General features: G+C 43.0%; 2 long non-coding RNA genes across 2 annotated transcripts in view; one reads left to right on the top strand and one right to left on the bottom strand.

The window, feature by feature from the left end:
• Positions 1-15,801, top strand: part of C130083M11Rik (RIKEN cDNA C130083M11 gene) — a 16,450-nt gene extending 649 nt beyond the window's left edge. The window contains exons 2-8 of the long non-coding RNA NR_040717.1: positions 1,029-1,118; positions 5,268-5,379; positions 12,688-12,801; positions 13,268-13,395; positions 13,695-13,756; positions 13,908-14,131; positions 14,612-15,801. This is a non-coding gene — a long non-coding RNA (RIKEN cDNA C130083M11 gene). The remainder of the gene's footprint in view (positions 1-1,028; positions 1,119-5,267; positions 5,380-12,687; positions 12,802-13,267; positions 13,396-13,694; positions 13,757-13,907; positions 14,132-14,611) is intronic.
• A 1,999-nt stretch (positions 15,802-17,800) lies between these two features.
• On the bottom strand, positions 17,801-25,104 carry 9230114K14Rik (RIKEN cDNA 9230114K14 gene). The gene is made up of 4 exons (NR_015537.2): positions 24,848-25,104; positions 22,189-22,867; positions 20,895-20,984; positions 17,801-18,892 (listed from the first exon to the last, which is right to left on the bottom strand). It is a non-coding gene; the product is annotated as an RIKEN cDNA 9230114K14 gene (long non-coding RNA).
• Between the last annotated feature and the right edge of the window lie 26 nt (positions 25,105-25,130).

Below are 25,130 nucleotides of genomic sequence, written 5' to 3'. Positions count from 1 at the left end.
ATTAGCAAGGGTTCTGCGCTGTGTGTAGCTGTGTGTCAGAGTGTCTTATGAATGATGATACGCTGGCATGTTCCCCTCATCTTCATCCCAAGTACAAGGCTTTACAAAGACGGCTGTCACCAGATGGCAGACATTTCTCAGTCCCATTAAAATCTATGGAGCCACCATTATACACGTAGTGTATCATGATCTAGCACGGAGGTTGTTCTCAGCCTTTGGGTCTTAACCCTTTTGGGGTCCCCGCATAGCAGATATCTACATTATGATTCACAACAGTAGCAAAATTACAGTTATGAAGTAGCAACAAAAATAATTTTATGGTTAGAGGGGTCACCACAACATGAGGAACTGTATTAAAGGGTCACTGTATTAGGAAGGTTGAGAACCACTGAGCTAAAATATTGGTATATAGAGTGCGCTGTGCTATCACAAGCAGAGAGTGGCTATGTCTCAAATGACTTAATTTAAGCAAAAGAAGGCAGACCCCAAAGGATACATGTTATACGATCCTGCATGTAGCACTCAGATGCGGTCAGTGATTGTTGAAGCCAGGGCTGGAGACTCTGGCTGGCTATGTGCCAGAGCCCTGGTAAACTTGAAGAAGGCTTACAGATGTTCTCTATATGGACTGTGTTGGCACGTGTGTTTGTCAAAACTCATACCAAATTGGGCAAATGTTATTGCATATGAATTATACCTCAACACACCTAATTTGAAAATAAACTCTTACATAGGAGCCTTGGAGCCACAGAAACAACAAAAAGAGACCTTAGTACCTCCCAAAGTCAAACAACCTCTATTTAAAACAAACAAACAAACAAAGCAAAACAAAACAAAACAAAACAAAACAAAACCACTGTATGCTGTTTGCTTGCTTGTTTCACATGTGTGGTGTGTACAAGCACATGGGGCAGATGGAGGGAGAGGTCAGAGCTCAGGCATCCTGCTCTGTCCGGGTCCCTCGCTGAGCCTGGAGTTAGGCTTGCCACAAGGAAATCCAACTGATCTGCAGTCTCCACTCCCCACAGCAATGGGAGTTACGGGTGCTGAAGATTAGGACTCCTCATGCCTTTATCCACAAAGCCATCTCTCCCAGCTGGACTTCACCCATTTCTCAGGTACTTGTGAGTCACTAAGATGTGTGGGTTTTAAACAGTAGGAAAATTGATCACATCAAATGTGACACTACCAGTGTAGGAAAATACTTCCATTCTCAAGTAAAATCGCCCTTGGAGGAAGAACCAGATATGAATTTCATTGTGCTGAGAGCCCGACATGTCCTCCACAGGCTGATGTTTGGGCCACCTGATGCCCAGCTGGTGGCACCCTTTAAGGAGTCTGTGCAGCCTTTAGGAGGTGGGACTTGGTCGGGGGTAGTAGGTCTCTGGGGACTGACTGGCTTTAGAAAGTTATCTCAGGCCCTGCTTCCAGCGCCACTCTCTCTGCTTCCTGATCTGTTGCCTTGCGTTCCCACTGTCACAGCCAGGGCCACCCCTGCCCTGTGCCTTCCTCACCCTGCAGGCTGAAAGCTCTTTGAATCAAGTGAGCCAGTTTTTTTTTTTTTTTTTTTTTTTCCTCTCACATATGCTGGTCACATAATGAAAAATAATTCAGATCCCACCGAGGCAAACAGGTCCATGGCCTTTTTCCAAATCAGATGCTGGATGTCATAGAAGGCCTCAATTTGGACTCCAGAGAAGATGGGAGAGGGCCACCCCTGTGCCTTACCCAGGCTACTCACATTGACCCAAGAAAAACTGAAAAATTCTTTCCCAAAAACCAAGGCAAAGCTGAACGGGGCTGAACACTGGGTGAGGACTCCCAGAGTAGAAAGTGTCCAAGAGGAGGACAGCCAACGTGGATAACAACCCAGGAATTCCCATTTAGCATCATTCCAAACTTCTCAGGGTCCAGTCATGCAAAACAGACCTGCTTTTCACATATTATAGCAATACGCAAGGGAGGACTGGTTGCTGTGTGTTACCCCCCTTTCCAGTTCAAACCATTTCTCCAGCTCCAAGCACACGTCACTGCTGAGCCATTAGTGCTAGCTACTCAAAAGGATGACAGCTCCACAGTGTCTGTTGACAGTTGAACACTCCAAGGCCGGGTGAATGTGGAGGAGGACACCAGTAACATTAGCCAGGCAGGATTGTGTGTGTGTGTGTGTGTGTGTGTGTGTGTGTGTGTGTATGTGTATGTGTATGTGTATGTGTGTCCCCTCGTCAAGTCCCACCCTAGCCAACAAGGAGCATGTTATCACCACAGTACAGACAGGAGATAAAGGCTTTGAGTGGTGACACCATCTGCTCTTAAGTATTTTATATCTTCAAATGCAAATGTTCTGTGAGCCCGTGTTAAATAGAAATGGTGATTTCTGAATTAAATTTAGACAGGTTGCAGGAGGCAAGTGAGGGAATAAAATCATAAAGGAGTAGGCAGTGGTAGCTGGTGGGAATTTAACAGCCAGTGCTGGCATGGGGCAGGGAGTTGCTTATACAATAAGTAGATATTCCTACCAGGGGCCGCATTCAAGGGATCCTCCTGAAGCTTCCAGACTTCCCACACATTGCACAATCAGCTCTCCTGAATGGTGCAGGGACGGAGTGTGTGTGTGTGTGTGTGTGTGTGTGTGTGTGTGTGTGTGTGAAAATTTTGATTCAAAGAACGTGTAAGAAGCAGGTTTGTGAAGCAGATAGTATCAGGGAGAGGAACAGGGTAACTAAGTCAAAGAAAAGAGATGTAGGGAATGACGGGAAAGAGAAACTAGAGGGATGGATTAGAGGTCTCCTCATACTGCATAGAAACCTTGCTGGAAGTGGAGAAAAGCCAGAAGAATCCCAGATAGTCCTTGCAGTGTGTTCCTTGATCTCGAAGGTGAAGGCTAGGGGTGTGACTGGTGACTGCTTCTGGAATACAGAATGAGTGGTAAAGAACATGGTTTGAAAATTGCCATGAGATGGGGTGTATTTGGTCATTTTTTTGGTCAACTTGACACAAACTAGAGTCACCTAGGAAGAGGGACCTTCGGTTGAAGGATTGCCCCCATCAGACTGATGTTCGGGCATATCTATGGGTATTTTCTTGGCTAGTAATTGACGGAAAAGGGCCCAACCCACTATGGGGGTGCCATCCCTAGGCAGGTTTTCTTGAGTTACATAAGCAGATTGAGGGGCTGGAGAGATAGCTCAGTAGTTAGGAACATTGGCTGCCCTTCCAGAGGTCATGAGTTCAATTCCCAGCAACCACATGGTGGCTCACAACCATCTGTAATGGGATCTGATGCCCTCTTCTGGTGTGTCATCGACAGCATGTTCATATACATACAAATCTTTTAAAAACCAACTAAATAAATAAAAGATAAGAAAAGAAAGCAGGTTGAATAAGCCAGTATTGTGTTGGAACCACTTGCATGCAGATCCTTTGTAACTGCAGTTATAGACAGTTGTGAGCGGTCATTTGGGTATTGAAAATTGAACCCAGTTTTCCTGGAAGAGCAATCAGTGTCTTCAGCCAGCCCCTTGTTATAGTTCTTAAAGAAGCCTCTGTTGAAGAAACGTCCAGGAATGCAGTGATGGGTAGGGTTTAGAATGTAAAAGGATTACCCCTTCATAGATGGATAAGCCAGTTACCTCTCTCCTGTGAATTTTGCATTCATCTCCATTGTCAATTTCTCTCTGGATTCTTCATCTTTTCTATGTGGATTGCTATGAACTCTTCACGTGTTCAAAGGATCAGACTTCTGTGTATGAAGAACAGCAAAGTTTTTTGTTGTTGTTTCTTGTTTAGCTTTTATCTTTTTGTCTGTGAATGTTTTTTTTTCCATTTTTTATTTGGTATTTAACTCATTTACATTTCCAATGCTATACCAAAAGTCCCCCATATCCACCCACCCCCACTCCCCTGCCCACCCACTCCCCCTTTTTGGCCCTGGTGTTCCCCTGTACTGGGGCATATAAAGTTTGCAAGTCCAATGGGCCTCTCTTTCCAGTGATGGCCGACTAGGCCATCTTGTGAATGTTATTAATATGTAGACCAAGAGGACCTTGAGCTCACAGAGATTTGCCTGCCTTTGCTTCCCTGGTCCTGGGATTAAAGGCATGTGTTTGACACCTAAGTTAGGCAGTGCAGATAGAATGATGCAAAGCATAGTCCCTGCTCTCCCACCTGTGAGATGACTGTTTGGGGGAGGAGTTCAGTTGTAAAACAGTTCAGAACTGAAGCAACTCCTAGACAGGGATGATGGACTGTGCTATAAATGTAGGCTCAGAGTTTGAAGAAGGGTTTAGTTTGCTAAGGATTTGGGGGTTGGAGGGCTTCTAAAACATGATATGTTAACTGGAATTGAGGCAAATAAAGTGTTACAAATAAGGCTACTGGAAACTTGATGTATTCAAAAAGATTTTTCTAATTAAAACTACCTTATTAGGTAAATATTAATTAATAGCAGGCATACTACGTAAGTGTATCATAAACATAATTGAATTGAATTTGTTAGATATTCTATACATGTAAGTACACACATATGAGTCTTAGCTATGGTGCACAAAACAACTACGTTTCCAGCTAGTGTTATTAATTTCTATAGCACTGAAATGCAAGAACTTTACAGTTAAATTTGTCACTTCCTGTTTAATTTCTCCCATTGTCTTGGTCTTTCGAACGCTACCATCTCTACAAAGATCTAGTCAATAGATTCTCATTTTGGCCACATTTTAACAGCCACGTGGAAGTTCTGAACAGCATCCAAAACATGACAAGGAATGAAAAGTAGGTTTTCATTTTTCACAAGTAAAAGTGAAAATAGAACGGATTAAAGAGAGAACTTGTGTATTGTCCCTGCAAATAATACAGCAGATGATGAGCAATAATCGTCCACATCCCTGCATCTGGGTGAAAAATGTGAAGAGCAAATTTTCAAAATGGTTTTGATGAGTACAAGGAAGAACTTATTTACTATCGTGGTATTAGACTAATGGGGAAATTTCAAAAAAGGTGGAGGCCCTGCCTCATACATCTTATTCTTAATGATATATCCCAGTACTCTGTAAAGGGTTTAGAACTGAGATAGAAGGAGCTCTTGGGAGAATGTCACATATACTCCTATCTGCAATCCGACATCTCCTACAGAGGTGTAGGAGTTCTTCAGAGTAGCTTGCAGAAATGAGTCAAGGGAGGAGGTAGACTCAGCACCAGCTCAGGCAGAGGATCTATTGGCTAAGTGTGACGACAGGGAGTAATAGGTCTGTCCTGTCCTCTGTTTTCAGGTGGAGTTCCTACTCCATGGAGCATTCAGGATCTCTTCTCTGCATTCCTTGATATCAGTAGCGAGAGCACAAGTGACTTTCTTAAAGATGCCAACTTTGATCATCTGGCATGGTGGGTGGGCAAAAAGAACTGGACATATAAGTCTGATGAGATGAGTTCCACTCCCAGACCCCACATAGAAAGCCAAATATGGGGGCTAGAGAGATTTCTCAGTGGTTAGAGCACTGGCTGTTCTTTCAGAGGACCTACGTTCAATTCCCAGTGCCCACAGAGCAGCTCACAACTGTCTGTAACTCCAGTTCCAGGGGCTCTGACACTCTCACACAGACATGCATGAAGGCAAAACAGTCCTGTGCAGAAAACAAATATAAATAAATTATCTTTAAAAATCCAAGTGTGGCGGCACACACCTGTAATCCGAGCACTCTGACAGTAGAGATAAGAGAATTGCCCCAAAGTGTCTAGGTCAGATTGGAGTCCCCAGTGTGGAAACAAAACAAAACAAAACAAAACAAAACAAAAGGTCTAAAGAGAGGGTCTAAAGAGATGGCTCAGTGGTTCAGAGCACACACTGCTCTGACCAGGACCTGAGCTCAGTTTCTAGCACATAGAACTGACTGACTGGAACTCCTGCTCCGGGCGTCTGTTGGCACCCTCTTCTGGCCTTCAAGAGCACCCACATTTACAGCAAGCCCCCCCCCCCATGCCATGCATTCTCAATGAATAGAAATAAAATAGATAAAAGCGATCCTACCTAAAACTGAGGTAGAAGGAAACAGCAACTCTTGCAAGTTGATTTTTGACTTTACATGAACCCTAGCCCATGGATGCAAGCACACACACACACAAGCGGGGCTTTATATACATATAAACTTACGTATATATGTTTTATATATATATATGTATAATATATTTTTGCAACCACATTCACACACACACAAGCGGGGCTTTGTATACATATAAACTTACATATATATGTTATATGTAATGAATATTTTATATAAACTATATATGTAACTTTTCATATAACTATATATTACTTTTTTTTTCATGAATAACAGTTTTGAGCTAGGACTGACAGAATAGGACTGTACCCTGTGTTGAGACTGAGGTAGTGAGTTGAAAGATCTAATCTGGATCCCCTGGAAGGACAATTTTTAAAACTGTATTTATTTATTTATTTATTTATTTTATTTATTTATTTATTTATTTATTTGAGACTGGCTAGCCTGGAATTCACTCTGTAGACCAAGATGACTTTGAACTTTTAAAACTGTATTTATTTATTTATTTATTCATTCATTCATTCATTCATTCATTCATTCATTCATTTGAGACTGGCTAGCCGGGAATTCACTCTGTAGACCAAGATGACTTTGAACTCACAAAGATCCGCCTGCCTCTGCCTCCAGGTGCTGGGATTAAAGGTATAGGCTTTAGAGCACTTAAGTTAGACAGTGCAAAAATACTAATGAAGTAAATGCATTGTCCTAGCTCTCCACCTTCTTATGAGACAGGCGTTTCTGGGAGGGGACGTAGGAGCCCTTGTCAACTGAGAGAGATGCTGACTCAATATCTTATAACAACTATAACAGATTAGGACAAAGTTCACCAACAGAGCCCTTAGCTAATGTGCACAAGGCCTTGGGTCCCATCACTAGTACCACACATACATACACAAAACAAGAAAAGAGGAAAGAAAACTAAAGAGAGAGAGAGAGAGAGAGAGAGAGAGAGAGAGAGAGAGAGAGAGAGAGAATGTGCCAGGGGCTAGAGATGGTTTAGTGGTTAAGAACACTGCCCTTCACAGTTCAATTCCCAGCATCCACATGGTGGCTCTCTACAGACTGTAATTCCAGTTGCAGGGATCTGACAGTCTCTTCTGCCCTGTGAGGGCAACAGGCATGTATGTAGCATGCTGACAGGCATAGTAACCATATACATTAAATACAAAAGGAGCAAGTAGATAATCCCAATCTGGGTGACTGTGTGACTTTGTGATCTTTACTAATTCATTTCTGGCCTTGGATAAAGGTGTGAACAGAGACCAGTTTGTCCCTCCAATCCAACATGTTACAGAAGTATATCAAACAACCAAAGCAGGCTGGAGAGATGGCTCAGCGGTTAAGAGCACTGACTGCTCTTCCAGAGGTCCTGAGTTCAATTCCCAGCAACCACGTGGTGGCTCACAACCATCTGCAGTGGGATCTGATGCCTTCTTCTGGTGTGTCTGAAGACAGCTACAGTGTACTCGCATACTAAATAAATAAATAAATAAATAAATAAATCTTAAGAGAAAAAACCAGAGCATTGAGAATATTGTTTTTTGAAAGGAGAGAATTTTTAAAGCATATTTTTCTGTGGCTGAGAAATATTATGTGGGCAGGAAATGCTATGCTAAGGTACCTTAGATAAAAATAGTTTAACATGTCCCCAAACTCTCAAACTAACATTTTTTTTTTTGGTAGGGGAAACATATTCAGCACAGAAGTCAATGGTCAAAAGCTGGTCTTTTGTTGATTTTGAAAACAGACATAAAGATGCATGTTTGAATTTCGAACCATCTTTAATTTGACTACTAGAGCCATGGTAAAAGGAAATTAGAAACTTTTCCAGCTGCCTGAGATTTTCAATGTGTTCCCTAAGGATGGGGGTGGCTATCTTTGATTTTATGATCGAGCCGATTAGTGGGAAGGAAACGGAGTGTCAGGCATTAGGAACACATTTTTTATTATCTCACATTTGTGCCATTCACTTCCTCTTGGAATCTGAAGCATACTTCATGTCTTGGTTAGGATGGGCGAGGGTACAGTTAATAGACTGCAGCTGCACATAGAGCCAGCGGTGGCTGGCAGCCCAGTCAGGCTGTACAGAACTACCTTGGAAAAGGAAGGGTGGCCACCAGGGCCCAGAGTCCAGGAACTCCAGCTCATCAGATTCATGCAGATGTGAGGACAACCGAGTCACAAACAAGCAGACTTCCAAGGCTGAAGGCTGAGTGACCGGTAAGAGAGATGTACAACTGCCAAATCTCAGGCAAGCATGGAAGAAGTACTTTTAGGAAGAACTGGTTTGTCACAGCGAAGGGAAGCATAAGAGAAAGTTTCTTCAGTGAGCTGCAAACACAGAATTACTCCTAAGAGAGAGAAGAAAAGCATCAAGCATCAGGATTTAAAGACGAGCAAAAAGCATCTTACAGAAAACCGTTGCCTAAGGGAGGTAGGAGTGGGCCAGAGAGAAGGCCCAGCAGGAAAGGGCACCGGGTGCCCGGTGCTGGGTGCATGGTGCCGTCTGACTTCACTCCTGGGGAAAATGTAGGAAAGGTAAGAATCAGCTCCTTTACCTGTGCACCACAGGGTGTGTGTGTGTGTGTGTGTGTGTGTGTGTGTGTGTGTACACGCGTGCGCACGCACGTGCATAAAATAATAAAATAGTAAATGAAAAGTGAAAATGCTTAGGAGGACTGGTTTAGCTCAGAGTTTCATGTCTAGAGCGAGTTTGATGCACTAATTTGTCCTTTTTGTTGCTCGTGAGGCTAGGGGTGGCAGTTTTGTGTCTACATGTGGAACAAGGAAGACAACTTAGTAGTCATTCCGTAAGTACTGTCTATCTTGGATTTTTGGTTTACTTAATTTTTATGTGTGTGTATATTTTTTCTACGTTGTATGACTGTGCACTGTATACATGCAGTACCTTCAAAGGACAGATGATGTCAGGATCCTCTAGGCTCTGGAGTTACAGACAGTTCTGAGCTGTCATGTGGGTGCTGGGAATTGAACCAGAGTCCCCGGAAGAGAAGCAGGAACTTGTCATGATGGAGCATGGTCTCTCCAGTCCTTCTCTTTTTAAACTTTATTTATTTATTTATTATTTGTTTTATGGGTGTGGATGTTCTGTCTGTTTGCTTCATGTGGTGCCTGGGGTCTGCAGAGGCCAAATGAAGCTGTCAGTGTCCCTAGAATTGGAGTTAGACGACCAGGAATCACCAAGCAGGTCCTGGGAATCAAAGCCAGGTCCTCTGGAAGAGCAGCAAGTACTCCCAGTTACTGAGCTCTCTCTAGCCCCTGTCTACCATGTTTTGTTTTGTTTGTGATAGGGTCTCTCAGTGATGCAAAATGTAACAAGTACACTAGGCTGGACGGACAGAAAGCGCCATCTCCCAGCCCTTAAGAACCTTCCGTGGACCAGGCACTGTTCTTGGCATCTGACTAACATCAATGACTAGAATGGTGTGCTTGCCTCTAGCCGCTTTCTTTTTCTGTTGTGTTTGTTTGTCTTGTTGCTTTGTTTGTCATTGTTGTTAAGAGAAAGGGTCTCACTATGTAGTCCAGGCTGTCCTGGAACTTGCTCTGTAGACCAGGTTGCCCCGGAACTCACAGAGATCCACCTGCCTCTGCTTCCCAAGTGCTGGGATTAAAGACTGGCAGTATCATGCCAGGCTTCTCAGAGCTTTCTTATATGATCAGATAAACAACAAAAGATAAATTTAGTATTACTAGTGTAACACCTGTAATCCCAGCACTCAGGAGGCAGAACAAGATCATGAGATCTACATGGCCAGGCTGAGGCCATGCATTAGGCTTTATCTCAAAAAACCAAAGCGAGACATAAACATTTTGTTCGATCAGAAAAGAAAAGGGTTGAGAGTTATGGACCATGAATTGTGTCAGGATAGGAGGATGGGTCCTGACTAAATAAGGCATTCTGGGATGTCTTAGTCACGGTTTGTATTCCTGCACAAACATCATGACCAAGAAGCAAGTTTGGGAGGAAAGGGTTTATTCGGCTTACACTTCCATGCTGCTGTTCATCACCAAAGGAAGTTAGGACTGGAACTCAAGCAGGTCAGGAAGCAGGAGCTGATGCAGAGGCCATGGAGGGATGTTCTTTACTGGTTTGCTTCCCCTGGCTTGCTCAGCCTGCTCTCTTAGAGAACCAAGACTACCAACCCAGGGATGGCACCACCCATAAAGAGCCCTCCCCACTTGATCACTAATTGAGAAAATGCCTTACAGCTGAATCTCATGGAGACATTTCCTCAACTGAAACTCCTTTCTCTGTGATAACTCCAGCCTGTGTCAAGTTGACACAAAACCAGCCAGCATGCAGGATAGTCTATGGGAGGAGTGAAGAGAGTCCCCTTAGCACCCTCTGACTACCACAAACTGACTCGAAGTAGAACCCCTCTGAGGTCACATCAAGTTTGGAGAAGATGAGAAGTGGGAGAGGGCCAAGAGTTCCATTTGGGGTCATACTGAGGTCTAAAAGACCTGAGACCCACATAGGAGAGTGCAGACAAGGAAGAGACAATTAAGAAGGGAGAGCAACCAGACTGTCTTAGGTGAGACCAAAAATACAGAAAAACTCAACACTCATTCTTGACTTAAAAAAGAGCAAAGACTTAAAAAGGAGGCCAAGAAACTATTTAGGAAAAGGAAAAAAGAAGAATCCAACACAGAATGGAAGCTATCATATCATTAGAAGAAAGACTATATTTTTAATTTCTTTATTATTTTAAATTACAAAACACTTAGGCTGATTGAACAAGTAAAACCGCACCGCTATGTGTACAAGAAACAATCCATTATTGTCCCCACCTCCACTCCCTTCAGGGTACCACAGTAACAACAAGGCATTTGTCCTTTCCTATCTTTTGCATGGCTCAGTAGTATCATAAGCATTTATATAGCCCAGCTCTGTAGACCTTTTTGCATATGTCCACTTTGTCAGGAAAACAATCTTATCACATATGTTAACATTTTTAAAAATTTTAATAGTTTATCAATCACATTCTCAAATACTTGGGTATAGTTAATTCCATCTTGTTCTAATATAGTGTGTATTATTCTATGTACATGTACATGAAATATACATACAAATATATATATATGCAAACATGCACACACATACAATGTTTAAACATAGGATTGTGGTCTGGATGCAAAGTTTCTCCCATAGGAACAGATATCTGAATATTTGGCCTCCAACTAGTGGTACTACTTGTGGAAGCCATGAATCATTGAGAAGTAGGGCCTATCTGGAGGAAGCGGTCCTCTGGGAGAGGTCTGGTGGACTTGAAGTTTATGGCCTACTCCACTTCTTGTCTCTTCTCTGCTTTGGGTTACACCTAGACGTGAGCTAGCAGCTTCAAGAGATCCTGTCATCAAAACTGAAAGCTGCTTCTCCCACCATGACTTCCCTGCCATAATGCACCCCGCCCCCGCCCCACCCCAAGTGCAATTCAAACCAAACCCTTCCTTCCTTAGTTGCTTCTTGTCCTGACTTTGGTCACAGGGATAAGAAAGGCAAATGATAAACACATTAAGACGCAGATGCATGGATAGCTTATCACAATAGGTTCTTGTTCTTTTGTTTTGTTTATTTTTGAGACATGGTTTCACTGTGGAGTCCTGACTGTCTTGAAACTCTCTCTGTAGAACAGGGTGACCTCGAGGCCTCATGAGTGCTTAAAGGCATAAATCACTACTGCATCAACCCAAATCTTACCCCAGAGAGGCAGAGACACTGTTAACCCTATGTCGTTCATATCTTACATTGTCCTTAAGCTCATGTGACCACACACAGATAGAAGTCTGCTTACAAATGTAAACACACACACACACACACACACACACACACACACACACACACACACACCAGTGTACATCAGTCTATCTCCAGGAGCCGTATGGCTCCAGTGGCTTTCCCTTCTCACTCTACGCTCGTGAGAATCCTAGTTCACAAGAAGTTCCAATTCTACCTTGGAAGTAGAAGCCTAGTATTTTATGAAGCAGAGACACTATTCAGCCATATTTGCAAATTCAGCAAAAAGAGAGATTTATTAAACTGTTCCCTCATGGTTATGCATTCACTTTGCTTTTAATTCTTTGCTACTACCATTTTGCACAAAGCCTTCCATATTGGCTTGTTAATTATTTCTACATGCCCAGGGGTTGAATCATTGGGTCAAAGGTTGTGTGGATTCTTTAATAGATGTTTTTAAGACATTTTCTCTCCATAGACAGTAACAGTCCACAGCTTCACAAACACTGCAATAGTAATAGTCTTTTGAATGTTTTTAATCTCATGGGTGTAATATAATGCCTCACAATTAGTGGGGGTATTTTTATTTGATGTTTTTAGGCAGAGTGTCATGAAGCCCAGGATGAAATCAAGCTCACTATGTAGATAAGGCTAGCCTTGTTTCTCCTGCCTCTACCTTCTGAGTGTGGGATTATAGGTGTATGCCACCACATCTGGCTAGATATCCATTATTAATCTAATTTGCAATACCCAAAATGATGGTGAGTTTAAAAATCTTTGACATGTTTATTAGTTACTTGGACTTATTCTGTGAATTCCCTGTTACCTTTTGCCCCTTAAAAAAAATAATGCAATGTTTTATCTTTTCTTTACCAGTTTCTCTGGATTTGCTGTGTGTGAGAGATACCCCATCACGACTTATCTGTGTTTCACGTGCTTCACTAAACAAGTTTTGACATGACTCGCCTTGGCATCTTTTGCCATTTAAAGGTTTTGAATTTTGTTACCATACATTTCCCATTTCCCAAGTTCCTGGTTTTAGTTTTTTAGAACATGTTCTCTGTCACCCACATTTGAATGTAGTTACCTGAATGTTTCTCTAAGGCATAGTGCTTACACTGGCGTTTTTTAATCCATTTAGAATCTGTTTTTAGACTTGTGAAATTGAGAGCCAAGTTCATTTTGCTCTAGATGAATAGCCAGGTACACCGGCACTGCTTATTAAATAAACCATTCTTTCCCACAGAATTGAAATACTGCCTTTGTCACATATTAAATTATGATATATGCTGAGATCTATTTTTGGATTCACTGTTCGGTTCCACTGATTTGTCTGCCCTGATGCCGATACCATGTTGATTGTGTTACTGTGATTTTTATCACTGCATCTTTCAGTTGACGACAGGCCTCTCATTATTTATCTTCTACATAACTCTTTGTTGTTGTTATTATGCAGGCTTTGGATATTTGTGTGTGGATTCCTGAATGACTGTCTGACTTACTCCACCTTGTAAATGGAGAACTCTCCCGACTGTAACCTGGAGGCTACCGCTTTCTTAAGAGCATTGCTGTTCACTGAAATAGGTGAAAAGTTTGGTAACATTTTATTTTTAATTCATGTATCTTAATTTTATGGGTATGAATGTTTTGCCTGTGTGGTATGTACGTGTACTACATGCATGCAGTGCCCAAAGTGTTCGATCCTCTCAAATTGGAGGCATAGGCAGCTGTAATCCACTGTGTATGTGCTAGGAACTGAACCCCAAACCTCTCCAACAAGTGTTCTTCGCCATTGAACCATCTCTCCAGCCCATTTATCACACATTTAAAATTGAGTGATTCCTGATATGAGGATATGTCTGACCACTGTTCTAATTCCCCAGTTATCTCATGGCTTATTTGGCTGGATTCCTGATAGCTAAAGGCATCCGTGAGGTTGATGGAGGTAAGTGTTTAGCTTGTTTTAATTCACGGAGCGCTCCCTCTTCTCCCATTCTTTACTGAAGAAAAGAGGTTGTTGCTCAAGAACATTCCCTTACCCTGAGTTTTGGTATCTGCACTTTTGTGATGTTATCTAATGCCCAACATTCATTTAGATATCGGAGAAGGCCATCCATTCATTGATCTGTTAGGACCTCCACAATGCTGAATAGATCCATCCTTTCATCTCACTTAACTGGAACACCTTTAGAACGTCCTTCAACAAAAGTTGGCATCTTTCCCAAACACCTGGGAATGTAGAAGAAAACAGGACTGTCCAGAGGATGTGGTTTCCAACCTGCTAAAGACAGCAACTGTGTTTTCTTCCAAACTGTCAGATGTAAGCATAGTGGATATGGTTTCAGTGTAGCATAATTGTCAATGTTATTTGCTTCACTGCTCAGTGGCAGCTTTTTCAGATAGCTCTTGAGTCTTTGCAAAGGAAGGAAGGAAGGAAGGAAGGAAGGAAGGAAGGAAGGAAGGAAGCGGGAGGGGGAAAGAGAGGGGAGGGAAGGGGACGGAAATTAGAAGAAGAGAAGAGAAGGAAGAGAAGAGGAGGGAAAAGGAGGGGGAGGGGGAGGGGAAAGGGAAGAGAAGAGAGAAAAGAAGTCATGTGCTCAGGTCAGGTGCATTTCCTACCCAGACCCTTCCAGGCTGCAACCCAAGGAAGGGGTCCTTCTGCCCACTGGAGGAACTTTGTCTGGAATCCCTGCTGATATTTGCTAAGTCATTACATTAGAGCTTTATTAGGGGGACAGCGCAGAAAGCAGAGTTTGTTTACACATTTGCATGTCCTAACATTTCATTTCATGCATTTCAGATTCACCTACAGGATCCCTAACTTGCTAATGTGGTTCCTTCCACACCTAAGACCTGCTGTTGCTGACAATTCCAACAGAGCTGCTCCTTGAATTGAGTTCAGCACTTCTTAAATATTTTCCACTTGCAACCCATTTTCACTCAAAATTTGTTTCTGGTGCTGATGATTGAACCCCCTTCAGGCATACAAGTACTCTACCACTGAGCTACCTCACAACCTCAGCCCCTGCCTCAGTAATTTATATATAGTTTATAAGACAGATACACAAATAAAGCATTTGCTGGGAAGGAATCATAAAGAAATTTACTTTAAAACAGTTATTTTGTATAGATATATTTTAAAGACATAGGGAGTTGAGAAGGGTTTCTCTGTACATCCCCAGCTGTCCTGGAACTTACTCTGTAGACCAGGCTAGCCTCAGACTCAGAGATCCACCTGCCTCTGCCTCTAGAATAGTGGGATCTAAGGTGTGTGTAACCAATGCCCAGCTGACAATTTTTAAATATACTTATGATATTTTTATTGAGTATACATGTGTATATATGCATACACATGCCATAAAGCATGTATGGAGATCCAACAACAACTTGCAGGAATCACTTCTCTTCCTACCATGTGGATCCTAAGGACCAAACTCCCGTCACTGGTCTTGGCAGCAAGCAACCTCTACCTACTGAGTCATCTCATGGACCTGGTGTACTGACTAATGTTCTGTCCATTTGGCATAGGCTAGAGCCAGTTGAGAGTATGGAGCCCCGATTGAGAAAATGCCTCCAGAAGACTGGGCTGCAGACAAGCCTGTAGAGCACTTTCTTGATTAGTGATTGATGTGGAAGTGGGAGGGCCCAGCCCATTGACTGATGTGGATGGGGTCATCCCTGGGATTGTGGTTCTAGGTTCTCTAAGCAAGCAGGCAAACAAGCTCTGGGAAGCAAACCAGAAAACAGCAACCCTCCATGGCCTCTGTATCAGCTCCTGCCTCCAGGTTCCTGCCCTGTGTGAGTTCCTGTCCTAACTTCCTTTGAAGATGAACAGTGATATGGAAGTGCAAGCCAAATAAACTCTTCCCTCCCCACTTCACAAGTTAATTTGGCTATGGTGTTGGTGTTTCATCACAGTAATAGTAGCTCTAACTAAGATACCTGGAATGGATTTAATTTACATTGGAGAATAAATCAACTTTGCATACTAATTACACGGATATGTGCTGTGGTTTGAATGTGGAACGTCTCCAACAGGCTCCTGTCTGAACACTTGTCCCTTGCTGGTAATGCTGCTTCAGAAGGCTTTGGAGCCTTTATATGACAGTCTTGCTGGAGAAAGTGGTTCAAACACATGAACTTTTGGAGGATGTAAATAAGTTTAGGGCCATCCACTGGGACAGTGTACCAGGGGCCACCCTCCCAAGGAAGAATTACTTTCCTAATGCCCAGTGTCTGTGAACCACCAATAGTTCCCCAGCTAGGAGTGTGGCCTTGTGAGCTTCTTGCTCATCCATGCTACGGTGTTCATTGGCTTGATCTTGTATAGGTCTTGTGCAGGAAACCATAACTCCTAAGTACAAAAGGATTCCTTGTCTAGAAAACTGATTCCACAGCACTCCACTCTATTGCTCAGGCTCTTATACTCTTTGAGATATTCCTCGATTCTTTGGGAAGGTTCATATAAATGTCCATCTTAGGGCCAAACACTCATATTCACATAGTCTCAGAAAGCTTATCAGTTACGACTTTACATTAACCACTATCCACTGCAAAAAGAAGTTTCAAGAGCACAGATCCACAGGTACAGATGTAAATACTTAAAGGCAGTTTGACATCATGTCCATTTAGTAAATTCACAGCAGTGGATTTCCCCTCCAGGTCCTATGACCTCCTAAAGCAATGGACTCTGACAAGCATTAATCTCCTACTGTGGAGCAGGCTTCAAATCCAATCAGAAAGTTGATGGTTACCCCTTCATTCATGCCACTATTGTATCTTCCCTAGCAGGTATATTTAATTCTCTTTCTGCTCTTTGCAAGACAGGGTCTCATTATTTACCTCTGGCTGTTCTAAAATGTGTTATGTAGACCAGGTTGGCCTCAAACTCATAGAGATCTACCTGCCTCTTACCTCTGCCTACAAAGTGTTGTGATTAAAGACATGTAACACTATGTCCAGATATTTAATTCTCTATGTAAAAATAAATAAGCAAATCTACTTCATTAGCATGTAAATTTGCTTTCATAAATGGTAAAATTACATGTATACTCAGGAATTATTTTAAAATATATTCCTCGGTATTTATTATCAGTAAATGCTTGCTGTATATGCTTACTTTATATTACATGAAAAATTCCTGTAGAAAAAAAAAATTCAAGAAGCCTTTATGTAGATGATTTCAGAAAACCACTTTAGAGAAAACCAAAGTAAAGCTGTTAACCCATGATATCACTCTGCAGGGTCAAAAAAGGAAAGAAAATTTCCATATATCCACCATCTGGGAGGTAACAAGATGTGTAGAGCAAGGTTATCCACAGAAAAGACCTGGCTGGGCATGGTGGTACACACTTAATCCCAGGACTCGGGAGGCAGAGGCAAGAGGAGCTCTGTGAATCTAATGCCATCCTGGTCTACAAAGCTAGCTCCAGGACAGCCAGGACTACATAGAAAGACTCTGTCTCAACAAACAAACAAAGCAACAAAAACAAAAATAAAGCTGAAAGAAAGAGAGCGTATCAGAGAGTCTCAGGATCTCTAGGCAAGTGTGAGTGGTGAAGGTTTTCTTTCTAAAGTTAAGAAAGAATGCAACGGGCCTAGCAGAAATGACCAAAGACCCCTGTGCCTCTCAGTCTATCAGGCTATTCAAACAATGGACTGCAAAGAAAAAGCAATTTCTCCAGAAATCTCATGCTTGTAGAAGGGAAAGGCAACAGAGAGGGAAACTTGTCCCTTCGAACAAGATTTCACACAGTTCTAACAACTCGTCAGACCACCTACAGGAGGAGACTGAAGGGCTAATGGTGGGTGCAACCACACCTTAAATGAGAGTTCTTCGGTGTACACCTTTTTAGCCATCTATTTAAACTTCAGGCTTCAGTCACATTTCAGGATCCCAGAGACCCAACCTGGGGTTCTTTGACCCTCTTTCCAATGTGGCTACATTGAATACATATCTTTTTCTTTTTTTCTTTTCTTTTCTTTTTTTGCTTTCCAGTTTTTCAAAAAAGTTTTATTTATTTATTTTATATGAGCACACTGTCACTCTCTTCAGACACACCGGAAGAGGGCGTTGGATCCCATTACAGATGGTTGTGATCCACCATGTGGTTGCTGGGAATTGAACTCGGGACCTCTGGAAGAGCAGTCAGCGCTCTTAACCACTGAGCCATCTCTCCAGCCCCTTTGCTTTCCATTTTTAATTTGGCTTTTTTTTGGGGGGGAGGGTTTGCTGAACTCTATTGGAAAATTCATAGCCCAAGTCCAGTAAAACCATTTCTGTATTGTTCATCATTCATATGCAATATGTAAAAGTGTGAGTAGCAGTTCATGAATTGTTAGCTCAGCCTCTCGTCCATCTCTGGGGATGTCCTTTCCACTGTACAGTGCACTTTTGACTTTTGTTCTGGTTCATTAATTTCATTTGCCTAGTGCCTAATAAAACTTATACTTTCCCTTTTTTTCATTTTTCTCCATTTAGTTGATTATTTCAAACCTAAAATCACCTTAGACAAACCACGTGCTAACATTCATAAAAATATGTGAAAAAAATTATATTTCATTTTTTCCTGTTCGTAGTACTACTAGCTACACATGGTTAAAGAACAATTAACATTTGTTAAATTCTAAAATGTTTTAATATAAATAGTGGTTTGATCTCTGAGATCCCCAAGGGTCCTGGTTCGTTGACTTTGTTGGTCTTCCTGTGGAGTTCCTATCTCCTTAGGAAGTGTATCTTTTCTGCCATTCTTCCATAAGAGTCCCCAAGCTTGATCCACTGTTTGGTTGTGGGTGCCTGCATCTTTCTGAGTCAACTGCTGGATAGAGCCTCTCAGAGGACATCCATGATAGACTCCTAGGTCAGGATGGTATTCTTAAGATTCATCCATTTCCCTATAAAATTCATGATGTCTTTATTTTTCATAGCTGAAAAGTAGTCCATTGTGTACCTGTATCACGTTTCTGTCTCCGTTCTTCAGTTGAAGATGATCTAGTTGTTTCCGTTTCTGGTCTTGGGTACAGTCGATGATCCATAAGAACACTAAACTGGAGCTATACTTTCCTGAACCCAGACGAGCCACTGTGTGAATGAAAACACAACACAGACTCAGTTCAGAAACAATGGTAACTCGATCTCTGGGTGCAACAACCGAAACCTAATCTTATAAGCCTTATTAAAATCTGATCCCTTCAGTGGCGAATCCTTGTGGATTCGCCATGATAGCGGGGAAACTCTAGCAGCTACATCTTACCCCTCTGCTGTCCCGTTCCAAAGAGCTTAATTTGGCTTTTTAAAGTGGCTTATTGAGGACAGGTGGCCAGACCTGTCTTAGGGCACAAGTGGTTACTTGCAAGTTCCATAACAAGATCATAATAGTTGACTACTTCTTCAAGTGGAAAAGGGACAACAGAGCTGGGCGTGGTGGCGCACGCCTTTAATCCCAGCACTTGGGAGGCAGAGGCAGGCAGATTTCTGAGTTCAAGGCCAGCTGGGTCTACAGAGTGAGTTCCAGGACAGCCAGGGCCACACAGAGAAACTCTGTATTGAAAAACCAAAATAAATAAATAAATAAATAAAGGGGGGACAATATATGACTTTGAGGAACACTTTAAAGAAAGACACTATTGAAGGAACTGTGATTTTTCTAGAAACTGATTCAGGGAAATGGACCCCTAAGGATCACGTGACAAGGAATGCAAAATAATTGTGTATAAGGGGAGTTCAGTAAGCTGCAAAATAAAATGGTGACTTGGGGGTACAGGTCTGGGTTTAACCCTGTCTCAAAAAACAAACAAACAAACAAACAAACACCCAAAAAGAATGAGAACTTCTAAAGGAAGCTGTGTCTGCAGAGCCTGACTGGTTAGAAATGCAGTTGGGTGGAGGGGTTAAAATGCTGCAGGTCTAAGAGCTAGTTATCTTACTTTGGCCTACTTAGCCCTAAGAACAGCCAATCGTTGCCCACATCTGTGTCTAAACTAACATCTTGTAACAAATAGTAACATTGAAATAGGATCAATTCTAGAGTCAGAAGTAGAATGATGGTTTCCAAGAGCTAAGGTGAAGGAGGAGTCTATTACAATTAACACACTAATTAATGGGTATAGAGTTTTGATTTACAAGATGAAAAAATGTTCTCAAAATAAATGTATAAGTGTCCTGAATTTTTCTGCATTGTATACATTAAGAACAGGGCCTGGATGATCTGGAGAGATGGTTCAGGTGTTGAAAGCACATACTGCTCTGGCAGAGGATGCAGATCAGTTTCCGGTGCCCACATGGCAGCTCATAACCATCTGTAAGTCCAATCTCAGGGAACCCACCCTGTCCTGTCCTCCACAGGCACCAGGCATGCACATGTCAGGGAACTCACCCTGTCCTGTCCTCCACAGGTACCAGGCATGCACGTGTCAGGGAACCCACCCTGTCCTGTCCTCCACAGGCACCAGGCATGCATGTGGTGCACAGACACACATGCAGGCAAAACACCAATACGCATAACGATACAGGGGGGGGGGTGCATGTTGGTCTGTGTACCGGAGGCTATCCTCTGGCCCAGCAAGGTGGGAGGGTTCAAGGGAAGGGGAAAGGCACTAGCAGGGAGTGGGAAGTGCCTCTGTTCCCATTCTGGTGCTGCTACTCTGAGATGCTGCACTGGTTGGCGAGGGAAGTGCAGGGGAGCTTCTGGTGGGGCAAGGTTCAGGAGAGCGTTCTCTTCCTAGGCAGTGTTACAGCTCCTGTGACAGATGCTCTCAGACAATGGAGTAATTCTCACACCTTTATGCCTCTGCATAGAATGTTATTATATACAGCGTTGGGGTGGGTTGGATCTGACAGCAGGTGCTTCCTATTGGCTTGGCCTGAGATGGATGCCTCACCTACAGGAAGAGGGGCATGGGGCACTGCCCCTATGTGACTGATGGCCACAATTCTCTCAATGGGGGGATGTGATTATCTGACAGGGGCCTGGTGCCAGGAGCAGGCAAAGCTCCTACTGTCCCTTCAGGGTCCCCCGGGCTTCAAGCCTTAACTCGACCTTACCAGGCTTCCTCTCAAGGTCCACTGCCTCACAGGTACATACCTTTAATCCCAGCACTTGAGAGGCAGTGGCAAGCAGATCTCTGGTTTACATAGTGAGTTCCAGGAATAGTCATGGCTATGCAGAGAGGTCCTGCTCAAAAACAAAACAAAACAAACCAAAAAACCAAACTAGACCAAAAAGCTTTTCAATCCATTAAATCAAACCACTAGCTCCCACCAAACCCAAAGCTAAGAATGTCATCAGATAGCATCTTGGGCCTATAGAGAGCTTGCCCCGTCTTGCTGCCTCTCTAACGTACCCACAAATGTATTTTCAATTGCCTTGGTTTATGACTGCTTTTGTTCTGTGAAGCTATCAAACTTCATGTAATCACTTCCACATTGGAACATGGAATCTGGGGGAACCTGTATCTGGTCCCTCGAGTCGTTATTACTCAAAATGGCTCCAGAATAAACCATCTCTTGCTCCTTTTAAGATGAGAACTGTGGGCTTGTGTGTGAACAAGTGTTTGCATGGTTTTCTGGCCTCAACCCTGTAGCAACAGAAAGACAAGAAAGAGGTAAAGCTGCAGGTTCAAAATAAAGAAAACAACACGTGACGTAAGCAAGCCCAACAAGGAGATCAGAATCTAAAACAACTGAATGGGAATTCTGAAACAGAGAGGAAAATGTAGTAAGTAATGCCAACATCATACCCAATCAAGAAAAAAAAAAAACCCATCCATGAACACTGGATGGAAGTCAGTTTACTTGACATTTTCCAGTTAAGAAGGAAAAATTAATCGGGCAGTCACCGTATACATCTTTACTCTCAGCACTCGGGAGGCAGAAGCAGGCAGATCTCTGAGTTTGAGGACAGCCTGGTCTATGGAGCAAGTTCTGGCATAGCCAGGGCTATAAAGAGAAACCCTGTCTCAAGAAACAAAACATCCAAGAAAACAAAAAAAAAAAAAAAAAAAACAAGGAGATGAAAATGGAAGACAGAATTTCGCAAGTAACACAAGCGACCAGTCTAGTGACACAAAGCCATAAGATTGGCTTTGGGTTTCTCAGCAGAGTGCTGGAAGAAACTGCCAGCCAAGGGTACTTAGCCTGAGGAAGCCACCCCCTGAGAAATGCAGAACAGATAGGGTGTTCTCAGACAAATAAAAGCAGAGGGAGTGCACCGCCACCAAACCCGTTCTACAAGAGATGGGAGGGCTGTTCAGGCTGAGATGAAAGGGTGGTGATTAGTAGCCCAAGAGCAGGCGACAAGATTTACACACAGAGCATGATGACAAAATTAAATTCTCTAATATACTGCCCGTGGTAGTGCGCGCCTGAAATCCTAGTACCTGAGAAGCTGAGGCAGGAGGATCCGAAGTTCAGTGCCAGCCTGAGTCTGATCTCATCTCAAAAACCCCCAAACAACTGGAGTCAAGCACCTGGAGTCTTTCTAGGACCCCTGTGGGTCTTTATCTAATGTCTCTTTCCTCAGAGCCTCTTCTTTCAACAGTAGTGGAGACCAAGACCACTTAGCATATGTTCTCACCACCCCAGTCCTCTGTAGATGGCATTCTTAGGACTTGTCTTCACAAAGCAGCTTTCCACGCTGTTAAATGCTGTTTCTCTCCTTCCAGAAAGTTCATGAAGGCAGAAAACATGGCTGTCCTGTTTTGTTATTGTTGTTGTTTTTTGGTTTTTGGTTTTTCCCCGGGTTCTCTAGCACTTAACTTAATGCCAGACATAGACTTAAAAATATCCATTGAATGAATAAATTAAAGATTGGTTGGTGGATAGTCTTGATGTCAACTTGACTGTATCTGAAATCAATTCAAAGCCAAGCAGCTGGGTGTACCTGTGAGCATTTTCTTTTTCTTTCTTTTTTTCTGAGACAGGTCTCATGATGTAGTTCTGGCCATCCCAGAACTCACTAAGTAGACCAGGAGGGCCTGGAACTGACATCCACCCACCTGCTTCTGTGTCCTGAGTGCTGGAATTAAAGGTGTTCTTCCACCTTCTTGGTGGCAGCCCCTATAAAAAGAAGAACGAAGGCTTTGTTCTTTTCCTGCTTGTCTTCACGTTCACTGGCCAGTTCATCTGTCCTGCTGCCAGGGTATTCCTTCCTGGGTTTTAGAACCTATCTTTTGGGATTAACCCCCCCACCCCCCCACCCCCCCCCACCACATACACACATAGACCAAAGATCAGCTGAGACATTCAGCCTCATGGACGGAACAAGTACCGGATTCTTGGCATTTCTGTTGGATGACAGTGACTAGCTAGAACATGATCTATAATTCACTTTAATAAATTCCCATGTGTGTGTGTATACATACATATGTATTTTCATTCCCATATATAGGACCCTGACTAATGCAATTAAGTAATAACAGTATAGAGTAGTAGTTATCTCCTCTAGTTTGGACCATGTCTTAGGATTTTACTGCTGTGAACAGACACCCTGACCAAGGCAACTCTTATAAGGACAACATTTAACTGGGGCTGGCTTACAGGTTCAGAGGTTCAGTCAATTATCATCAAGGCGGGAACATGGCAGCATCCAGGCAGGCATGGGGCAAGAGGAGCTAAGAGTTCTATATCCTCATTTGAAGGCTGCTAGCAGACTACTGGCTTTCAGGCAGCTGGGATGAGGGTCTTAACACCCACACCCACAGTGACACACCGACTCCAACAGGGCCACACCTTCTAAACCACTCCCCAAGCCAAGCATATAAAAACCATCACATCCTCATTAGCCTATATCGGAGAGGTAACTTGCATGAGCTCATCACAGGAATGACCCATTAATACACATTTTGGAGGGAAGAGGATGATCATGGGGGTTTACAAGGCTCAAGACTCTGCACAAGAACTTCAAGAGGACCCTCCTGTCTAGGAACTATAACAAGGAATACAACTGACAGGGGTGGAATTCTTCAGTAATGTAGGTACCTGAAAGATGCTCACAGGACTTTTCAGTGGCTCGTGTGTGTGTGTGTGTGTGTGTGTGTGTGCGCTCGAGTGCATGTGGGGGGGGGGGGAGGAGGGGGGAGAGGGAAGGAGTGAGGGAGGGAGAAAGACAGAGAGAGTCACTATATAGTTCTGGCTGTCCTGGAACTCACTACGTAAAACAAACTGACTCTGAACTCATAGAAATCTGCTTGGCTCTGCCCTCAGGAGTGCTGGGATTAAAGGTACTCACTACCATATCTAGCCTAACAGGTTGTCAATGTACATTTAGACAGTTGTGTTGGATATTGTGAAAGTTACAATATCATCTGTTGTGTTTCTGTTGTATTTAATCTTAGAGATTATCCTTCTGAGAATTTTCGAGGGACTAGAGCCAAGGAGCAGCAAAGGAGAGTCTTGACATGAAGTGATACCCTGTATTTGGGCTGATCCTTAGACCTCTTTCGCCCACACTTCTGGAAATGAATGTAATTGAGTATGCACAATGGCTGAAGGGAGAAAGATACACAACCTCTTAAGTGTCACCTTGCCTCAACAACTTGCCATTACAGTGGAGTCTTAATGGATGAGCTATTTGTTGATTTCCTTCAGTCCAGGTAACCATGTCTATAAAATGTCTTTCAGGGTTCACTCTACTAAGGAGCACAGCAACTAGGCATGCTGGGGCACGCCTTTAGTCCCAGCACTGGGAGGCAGAGACAGCCTAACCTCTGAATTCCAGGCTAGCCTCTTCTACAGAGCTTGTTTGTGGACAGCCAGAGCCACACAGAGAAACCCTGTCTCAAAAAACCAAACCAAACCAAACCAAACGAGGACAGAGATAGGGCTAATGTCTCTGAGTGCCTAATATGCACTCATATACACACAAACGGAGCAAGATTAGGGCAGAGGATTGGAGGCAAAATACAGTGCCCAGTGCGATTACCTCCAATTTTCTGAACCCTATACAAAACACCTATACCTTGAACAAATAGATGTTATCTGTTCTGGGGTGAATGGACAAAACGAGTCACAGTAATTAAAGTTAACATTTTTTCTCACCGCTACAGGGCATCTGGCGCAACAACTGCAAATTCTCGTTCTGGAGTTATAAATTGTGTCCTGCTTTGCCACTTGCCAGCTGTGTGATCTTGTTTTTCTTATCCTTCCTGAGCTTCATACCCTAAAAGCAAAAAGTATATACACAGCTGGATAGATTTCCTAAACAGGACTAGGCTTTTTCAACTTTCCCAACGAACTCCAGGCGGCAAGTGACAGCTTGAGGCGCGTTTCGGTCCTTAGCAGCAGCTCAGATCAGCTCTCAGAGAGACGCGAGGGGAAAGGG

The sequence above is a fragment of the Mus musculus genome, chromosome 5, assembly GCF_000001635.26.
Source record: "Mus musculus strain C57BL/6J chromosome 5, GRCm38.p6 C57BL/6J".
Taxonomy (NCBI): Eukaryota; Metazoa; Chordata; class Mammalia; order Rodentia; family Muridae; genus Mus; species Mus musculus.
This window is presented reverse-complemented; position numbering and strand designations above follow the sequence as displayed.